Here is a 10,302-nt window from a genome sequence, read left to right on the forward strand (position 1 = left end):
GTAGGAGACGGGACAGGAGAGTGTTTTGTCTGTAATTGCTTTGTCTTTGCTGGTTTCACGATAGCATTTGAAAGATAGTGGTAAACAGAAATATTTAGATTTTTGTCATTCACAGAGGCGGAGCTCTGAGAATAAGCCAGAGAGCAGTATTATCCACTCAGAGAGGAAAGCTGAGGAGGTGGGTCTGTCTTATGACAAGAAGGTCAATTATTGCCATGGGATTCTGCTAAACTGTTAATAATTCATTGCTTCAAAGCTCTGATTCCGTCATATGTACAAGACTGCAAAATCTTCGTGAGAATTTCGATCTCTGAGCAGGGGATTTTAAAGATAAAAAATCTTGATACTTTTAAAATAGGTAAATGAGCAAGTTTGTTGCTGGAAAACTTTTCTTACTCTTTTGAATTCCTAAAATTCTTCTTTTCATTGTTATTCATACTATTTCATAGCAACAGCTCCTTCCTGTGATAAGTTGGAAAACTGTGGTAGACAGCTTAATGTGGATTTTTTAAAGCAAAGCACAATTTGCTATCATAGAATTATAGCCATGTTTCCATGGTGAAAATTTGTCTCCTTTAGTAAGGGATCTTAAAGTAAGTTCTAAGTTCGAGATACAACTGGACAAGTTAATGAAAGAGAAATCAATTGCAAGGTAATAAATACAAAAAAGGGGAAAAAAAGAACATGTCTACCTCATGTCTGAAATCCTTGATGTGCAACTCATTGGAAGGTGAGAAGGTATTCTGGGAAAGTGTATGCTTGCTCCATTCCTATATTCTTTCACAGTTGTCCACTTTCACAGTTTTTGGAGACAAAACACTGGGCTTGAGGGACCTTTGGTCTAACCCAAAATGGGCATTTATTTGGTTTAACTCCTTTCTAATTTTCATGGATATAATGACACCCTGAAGTGGCAGCAGTAAAGCTCTTGCTAGAGGACAGGACTTGAGAACTTTGAGGACCAAAATCCAACACACTTTCCCTAATTAATTTGGGTCGGGGCCATCTGTTTCACTATTACCAGTGTCACAACTCCAGATCAAGACATTAATTACAGACTCTAATTAAACAAGAAAGTAATTTTCAGACTGCACAAGATACACATTGAGAATGAATTAGAGCCCCATGCTCATTCCTGTTACCTGTTGGTGCCCACTACTCTTCTTAGATAACTGTTACAAATTATCAATAGTACATTTTTATTCTCTTCCCAGATGTTTTTACAGTTCTCTCATAAAAAATGTATGCAGCAAAGAGTAAGAAAAATCTCTACATTAAGCAAGGAGGTTGATTGCTGTAGATGCTGCAAGTCTTGCCACCCTGTTAATAGCAACCAGAGTGAGTGATGTATGGGGTTCTTTACTGACCTTTGAAAAATACATCCTCACATAGCCCTCTAGGAAGGAATACATTTATTTTTAATGATAGCCTATTAGTTTGTAATGAGAAACAGCTCGATAACAGATGAGAAGGATTTTGGTACAAGGTGCTTAGAGAAAATCCAATGTATAAAGGTAGTGTGTTAAGGCTTTGGGCTTTTAAGGAGGTTTGTACGTCCACCAGGAGGCACAGCAAGTTAGGGCTTTATTTTGCTCATGGCACTGAACACACCACATGTACTAGTAACAAAGGGATGCAAAAGTTTTCACCTGATTTTTAAATCCAAAAGTAGGAAATTGAGAGATTTCTAAGGACTACATAGAATAAAAATGGAATGAGGAGAACTCTTGAGAAACTGAAGTAATAAAATGTGTATATATCAAAAATGTTTTCTGGTCAAAAACTATAGACAAGTATTTTTTGCTGTTGTTTACAGCCACTGGAAGTCATAACTGGTATGACTGAAAATAAAAGCGCTAATCTGTGTCAAAAGCAGCACGAGGGTTCTGCTTCATAAGATGTACATAGGCCTTTCTAAATTAAATACATCCATAGTCACAGGTTAGGATGTGCTTGTGGAAAAGGGTGAAGGTTTGATGCTGCAAACATTTATGCATGTGAATGATCTTATCTGTTATATGTTAGTAATATAAAAAAAATAAAAATAAAACTAGCCATAAGCTTAACAATAAGTATCTGCACATTTGGGACTGCATGGGAACACAGCTTAAATAAGTTTATCAGTTATGCTTTTCCTCCAACAATGTAATGGGAGTTAGAAACAATGATCCTTCTCTCTGATACCCTAGGAACATGTATTTCATACCTGGAATGTGAAAAGTGATGTTTTCAATGCTACTAACTTTTGTTACTTTTAAAGTATTTTAATCAAAGCCTTCTTTCTCCCATTTAAAAATCAGACAATCAACTAAGAATCTGCAATGTAAAAACAAACAAGAAGTTCTCTTCTCCATGTTTGCAGAGAAACCTGAATATAAGAACACAAGAAGAAAGTAGAGAGAATCACAAACTACTAATCTCAAGTTTTTCTTTTAATGCCAGTCTCATGACTTTCTGGGAACTGACTTTTGAAAGCCTGGGTTTGGCAGTTCTGTGCTTGGCTTGTTTGGGCTTTACCCAAGTCCCTTTTTTTTCTTGGCAGCACTTAAAACACTTGAGATGTAGCCTATGCTCCTTCATAATCCCAGATTGCCCTGTGCAGTCAAGAGCCTTTCAGTACAGGAAATGAAAAAAAAGTGACCAAAGGCAGTAAGCACCAGTGAGCAGTGCAGGCTGCTGGGGACCAGGGGAGAGGAGCCAAAGAGCCTGTTGTGCTCCGAAAGACTACTTCTTGTGCGCATTTAGTGCATCTGACTGCACACCATGACTGTTGTTGAAGTTCTGTTTCATTTTAAATTGCACTGGTTTATCTGACAATAATTTAACTGCTGGAAACTCAGTTGCTTCAAGAGAAGTCATCTGATATTTCTAGTTCTTTCGTGTTTACGTGAGCGGCTGCTGTTCACCAAGCAGACACAGTGTGTGATCATCTCCTGCGGCAGGTCACGTCCTGCTGAAACACTGCAGCAGCAGCAGCAGCAGTAGCAGACATTTTTGTGACTGTTCAGCAGTCTCAGCAGTAAAACAGCAGTAAAACAATGCTTCCAATGTATTGCTCTGGCTTTGCGGGTCAGCTCTTGTTTCAAGGCAGAACACTGTGTTGGTTTTTACATATCATATAGTAGGTTTCCCTTGCACTGCTCATAGGGCTCTTTGCCAAACTACTGGCTCCACACTGAAGTTAGTGAGCCACAGCAGTACCATTGTGGTTACAAATGCTGAGGCAGCACTCTAGCCTATTGCTTTTTTATACGCTTCTGTTTTTTTGTACAGAGCGTTGGTTGCAGAATCATGCAACATTCAAATCCTAAAACAGGCCAAATTTGTTGTTTTAAACTGGCACAGCTGTGGTGCTAGTGGCTGATTCCTGCCATGTTACATCAGCACAGATCTTGGCCAACCATCACTATGCAGAGGCCTGGGACAGCACAGATAAATTAATTTATAGCTCCCATGTTTATATCCTATGCAATTAAGTCTAATACTTCTTTCAGTAACCCCCTTAAAAACAAATGTCTTTTAAAGATTTTTAAAGTCCTGGTCTCACTGAGTTGACAGCAGTTGAGATTTCAGCATTGGTGTTTATTGCACTTGATAGCTTTTATGCCGTCTTATTAAAAAGTGAAGGAAACTTGAACTATTCAGTTATATAATGGAGAAGCAGAATCACAGAATCATAGAATCAGTAAGGTTGGAAGGGGCCTCTGGAGATCAGCTAGTCCAACCCCCCTGCTCAAGCAGGGGCACCTAGAGCATGGTAGACAGGGTTGCATCCAGGCAGGCCTTGAAGATCTCCAGAGAAGGAGACTCCACCACCTCTCTGGGCAACCTGGTCCAGTGCTCCGTCACTCTCACAGGGAAGAAATTCCCCCTCACGTTCAGGCAGAACTTCCTGTGCTTCAATTTCTGCCCATGGCCTCTTGTCCTGTCAATGCCTTTTCATATATTTTTTTGCAGTTACTGAGCCAGCACTACTGCAGTCATTTCAGACCAGCTTGTCTAAAGAGTCTTTGCTATTTGTTAGCTGAGACACCCAGTTAATTAGATTGAATGTTTCCTTTTATTTATTTATGTTTCTTTTCATTAGGAATATATTTTTAATAGAAATTTTTATTATGAATGTATATTTATTATGTTTCATTTTGTTTATTTTTTTATTTGTTTCCTTGCTGGGTTAGTAGTTTAGAGGGTGTGTTTGAAAAGACTAAAGTCTCTAGCACTGTGAATAAACACATGAACTTTTTTTTTTCAGAAGACTAATCCCACTGCATGGAAAACCAAGATGTCATCACATAACAACGGAAGCAAAAATGCTCAAAATTTTATGTCTGTATTATTACAAAAATAATCAAATGTTACTGAAGCAAAAATACTTACATTGAAGCAAAAGAAGATGGTAGATTTTATGTTGATAGAAGTAAAACAGAAGTTTGCAGCTGTAACTGCACCATCTGTAAGCAGTGAAGCACAACCTGTATCAAGGTCTGCCTCTCTGTCATGCAGATGCGGGCTTCTCAAGCAGTCTGTCTGACAACCTCAGAAATGCTGAGAGGCAGCCCATGGACAGCCTGACTCCGTACACTCAGAGCAGTGAACCACATTTACTGCAAACTGCTCTCCAGGGTGGGCTTGCTCGCTCTCAGACTGCTCAGGGTGGCCTGAGGTTGCACAGCTGGGTTTTTGTCTGACGGAGTGAATCTGTTCTAGAGGAAGAGAGCGCAGCATCCATCAAAAGGCAACTGAGATATACTCCCTCAGAGCACAGATGAGACCAAAATTACTCACCATCCTTCTCTGCTGAATAGCATTTCAAGTGCATCTTGCTCTGCTTTGCAAGAAAAATTTCTGGAGGAAATCCTGTGTTCTTTTCTCAATCTTTTGCTAGAGTTTTGACCTCTTGTTTAAAGAAGTATAATAGTCCCATCTTGATTTATGGTAAAAAGTATGTTGTACTCTATCTTTGCTTGATTTGCTGAATTGTTTGTCCTTCTTGTCCCACAGATCTGTTAGTGTCTTTGCCCATTGTACAGGAAGAAGAATAAAATGCTAGTTCAGTGTTTTAGATTTCACCAAATCTGGAAGAATCTGTACTGCAAGTTCAGCAAACCAAAATGCATATGAGCAGTTCGTTAAGTACATGAATAAAACGATCAGGACTGCCTGTGAGACTCATAGGTCTTGTGAGACTTTAACATCGCTGTCAATATGAACTGTATTGCAATAGAATGTAATGAGCCTTTGAATAATAGCTTATGTTAGGTATTACACAAATATTTTTGTAACTAATTTCTGGATATATTCAGATATAAATCAGGAGGTCCAGTGTCTTAAAACTAATGAAGAAAAATGGCAGCAATTAAAAATCTCTGTCAATCTTTTTTGAAAACATGATGAGAAACAAATAACATCTGGTTATACTAACATCTTAAGGAAGGCCTAAACCTTTTCATATAAAGTTACTCTGAAGGCTCTTGTCTTGATGAAGAAATTTCAGCAGCAGTCCTCAGCTATGCAACTGCAGTACTAACTTAGGGGCATGAGCTCTGGTAGAGACTAAAGTAGAGGTATTCTACCATTTAAAAGCCACTGTGAACAGAAAAAAAGTGAAATGAGTTAGTTTATGTCCATGTGGCAAAGTGAAGAAGTGATTACTGAGTGGGTCTGCATCCCAGTGCAGGTGACAATGCAGCTCCTGCTATATTTGCTCCCAATAGCTACGTTAAAAGTACTATGTAGGCTTTGGGTGTATCTTACTAATACAGCCACCCTTGCTGTATTTTACAGTGTCGATACTATGTCTATACTATACTATGTTTTGCACTAAAGGAAAAGAATAGTTTCCCCACTACCATATGTAGTAGTAGTGTGACTAGACAACTATTGAGCAATAAGCAAGCTACATTAAAAACTGAATTCTGTTCTTCTGTATGCAGCTGTATAGTAGGACTTAGGCCGTCATATTTTGTATATGTGGGAGGATGAATACTAAAAACAGTCTTCGGAAGTACAGTGAACTTTAAAGATTCTTGCATGGAGTCGGGACAGACATGTCCACAAAGAAAGGTAGCATCTTAGTGGACATTAACAGTTAGCAATTGAATTGGTAAGTTAGAAATATTAATAACTAAGCAGAACTATAACCACAAACCTAAACCATCATTTTCAAGGTCTGTTTCATTTGGGAACAAGGTTTTCTGAGCCCTAACAGCTATAAAAAATACTCTTGAACTCTTGAAACTTTTCTCTGTGTAAATAAATTTCCCAAAAGTCTAAGCTGTCCAGGAGAACTGCTTTTCTACAGAAACAAATGATTTTCTGAACAGTTGTATAACTTGTATTTCTTACATTCTCCTGAAGTGAACTAAAAAACCTGACCTTTCAGAAAGAGATGGAGTTTGCAGCAATTACTTGCTCTTCAGTAGTCTCTTTGAAACTTTCCTTTACAGAATTAAACCTTAGAGATTCTTTCTCATTTTTCCTCAGGGCATATATAGTTTGATCACAGGCATGCCCTCTCTGTGGGCTAAACCTAGTTATATTTCTAAAAAAACATTGAGCTCTTTGGAGCATATAACTTGCCATGCTGCATCACATTCATTTAGCCCATTTACATATATCCAACTGTTGTCAATTCCCAGTGCTTCTCAGAAGATTCAAAAACAAAACAAACACAAAAATATTTTAGGCAGAACTGGGGTGATGGAGAATTCATCCTGATTTCTAACATATTTAAACTTTTTGTTTCAAGCTTTTTTTTCCCCTCTCAATATTTGTTAAATAAATAGCAAGAATATCCAGAAATTAGTAAATTAGTAAGTACAAAAGAATGTTATATTCCCTCTTTGAATCTTGCTATGTAGTATTTTGACTTCAGTGGCATCCTGGAGCAGTGAGTTTCACTGTCTCTTTTGTTATTTAAATCTGTGACATTTCTCAGTTTCAAATACACTACTTGCCTACTGTTCTACACAGTCTGCCTCCTCTTGCACTAAAAGACTAAAAGAATTCAAAGCTCACAAACCATATTCTCTATTCCATTTTTTATGCTTGCAACCATTGTGCTATATCTTGACACAGAATTTTTAGGAAATACTTATTAAAAAGTGACCTAAACTGGACCATACCTCCAATTTACAAATAGCAAATCAATTTGTTTAACAGAGCAGGAGAAAGGAAAGAAGTAAAGGCAGGCAAATGGAGTAGCAACCACACTTTCCCCAAAGTACAGTCGTAATAATTTAAAGTTGTCATCTGACTTATTAGGGCACATGATAGCTACTTACTTCCCTAGATAATACTTTATTGGCAGGTAATTGGTATCAAGTCCAATGAATTGACCACTTGACTCAGTTTAGGCTACTGCACAGCAAAGTGTCACTGTGCAATTTGCTTGAGTTTCCGGTCACTCACTGTCCTTTTCTACTAACAATCCTGCTGTTTCGTTTTGTTAGATATTTGTTAGTGATTTTGTGCTTTCATTAGGAGCATGGCAACACATAAAGACACAAATAATCCTTGTTGCCCATGAAAAAAAATTTCACAGAGGTTGCCATTCCCTTTCTAGGACCTTGGCATCCCTGAGCTGAAAGTGATGGGCCTCTTTAATTTGCCCAAGCTTTTCACACGATTATAATTACACCATTGCTTCAACTTTATGACATGATTTTTCTTAGTGGTTGATTTCCTAGGGGTGAGTGTGAAATATAACAGCATAAACTGCCGGTAGGATATGTTTCAAGCCTGCCCATTCAGCTCCTTTTCTAGTCACCAGATGTCAACAGAAAATTTGCCCCCTCTTGACTTTCCATTCCTCTGTGGTGCTTAGGAAAGGGTAGCCTTTTTTTCTGCTAAGCATCAGACTTGCCTGTTTGAATCTCTTCCAATTTATTTCATTTCTTAAGCAAAAATTTCCTATTCAATTAAATGCCTTTTTTTCATGCTCTTTCACTGTCTCCAAGTACCTCCTACTTCTGTAGTCTTTTAGACTGCAATGATCAGTTACACGCTATTTCAGCTGAGGTGATTTGTACATACATGAATCTCAAATATTTTGTTGATTGTAACCACATACTGTACTGCCTACATTGACAACTTTTTTGTTTGTTTTTTGGAAACAGTGTTTTTAAGATCTAATTGGCAAGATGTAATTCATTTTTCCCTTCTCTACCTTGTGTAAACCTCATTTGCTCTTGTGCTCCCTGCACAACACTAAGGAAATTCTCCGAATCTTTGTAGCTTGATAATAGAAACGAAATGTGTAAGGCTCAGCTGAATTGGTTAGGAAAATTATATTTACATGATAGGAAATGATGTAGAGAAGCAAGAAAGGGCAGTCCTTCAAGCTTCCAAAGCTCCATCTCCACACAAAGGCTCAGTAGTTTTGCTGGTTCCATGTAGGAAAAACTGATGATCAGCAGGGTAACCAGGGTAACCCTCCTCCTGATCTTTTCAGTGGGAGCAAGTAGGAAGGCAAGAAACATGTAAACATGTGCTTTTTAAAAAGAAACATACACTGACCAAAACAGAGGTCTTAGCAAGATGAAAGCTTCATCTCATTGAACTGCTGAAGATGAACATCTGAGGTATTGCACACAGATGTTCAGACAGATGTTCAAACTTCTCTAGTATTTATCAACTCAAGAACATAAGAATTTTTTTTAACATTCAGCTGGAAAAAATAACCACCAAACCTGATGGTTTCTGCATAGTCCGTGAATACCATACAGGTTTGCTTCAGCCACAGGAAAGAATTACAGCTACACGAAGTCAGTCATATGACTCAGTTTCCAAGGATACTCAATTTCAGGCAATCTAGTTTCATGGAGGTGCTTTTAATTTCAATGTAAACAGCATCTGAATTACCAAATCTGCCCTGTGCCATCTCTTCACTTTCCGTTAACCTCTGAACTTCATGAACGACTTGTAACAGAAGGTCATTAATAACTAAATAAAACTAATTTCCTATTTCAACTTAATCATATTTCATTGCTTTAGTACTCTTGCAATATCTAAATGCTCAACTGTCAGCATAACTGAAGGATAGTCAAAAGTCTAAATTTTTAATTTTTTTAAAGCAAATAAATAGCTCTAAATCTTTTAGACCATCTTCACACACGGTGAAATTAAAAGGGACAACTTTTAAAAATATTCTGAGACTCAGCATACTGAAGTTTTTAGTATCCTACAATTAGCTTGCCAATCTTGCTTTCCTTCCTTGTGCTTCTCTTTGCCAAACTTTAATCAGCAATGATTTGTTCTGATAACATTAACATTAAATTGCAGCATAATAACTGGTGTTTAAGCACGTGCTCTCTTAAGGTTAAATTATCTTCCGAACTCAGAATTGGATTGATTGTAATGATAAAGCCTTGAGATTTATCTACCTTCTGCAGAAGAAGTGTCTTGATTTATTCCTTGCTGTTTTTGTGAGGTAAAGAAAAGAAATCCCTTGGAATATTCCCTTCAGCAATAGAGTTGTAACTAGTTTTAATGACAGATGCTTTTGCTACTAGCAGCTGAGCTTTTTGTTCTTAAATTCTTTCGGAAGTCCTGAATGTTCTGCTGACTTACTACTTTTTACTATGTACTACTAGATTAATTCAGTAGTATGTCATTAATTTCAATGGGGGCATAAAATTTATAATAAGAGAGGAATTGGATTAAATCTCTGCTTCTTTATATAAAGTTCATCCTGGGGCTTTTCTTTTTTTATTATTTTGCTTTTTTTTCAGGCTGTGTCTCAGAACTGTTTATTCTAATGCATATGCCTTAAGAGAAAAGTTTTTGCTTTGGTGCTAAGAGTTGTATATATTTTTCAATCTCTGAAATACCTTCATTCATTTCTTTTGTAACCATATTCTTTTTTTTCACCCATAGAAATAGTTTCATCCAAAAAAAAAGATTGTTGTCTGAATTGGTAACTTTAATTCTTTCACCTTTCCTCCTATTTTATTTCATTATAAATGCTTAAAATTATCTAGCTGAAGTGAATGCCCTCAAAATTATCATGTTTGTAAACCAAAGGCTTTAATTTTCAGTGCTATGGACATGACCTAGCTACAGCCAAATTATAGTTAAAATAAACTGTCACTAAAACAGCAACAGCGCTGTCACTATGGAACAACTTGCACTTGTCATAATAATTATAACTATGAATGAGATAAAAATGTTAAGTGGCCAGAAGCAAGAACTGCAGCTAACTGTCAGCTGTTAAATGACAACAACCTTACATATCAGTGAAGGCATGTCTGGGTGAGATGGCATAAGAGCAGCAACATGAGCAGTTATGTCCCATCCGGAATA

The sequence above is a fragment of the Rhea pennata genome, chromosome 1, assembly GCF_028389875.1.
Source record: "Rhea pennata isolate bPtePen1 chromosome 1, bPtePen1.pri, whole genome shotgun sequence".
Lineage (NCBI taxonomy): Eukaryota > Metazoa > Chordata > Aves > Rheiformes > Rheidae > Rhea > Rhea pennata.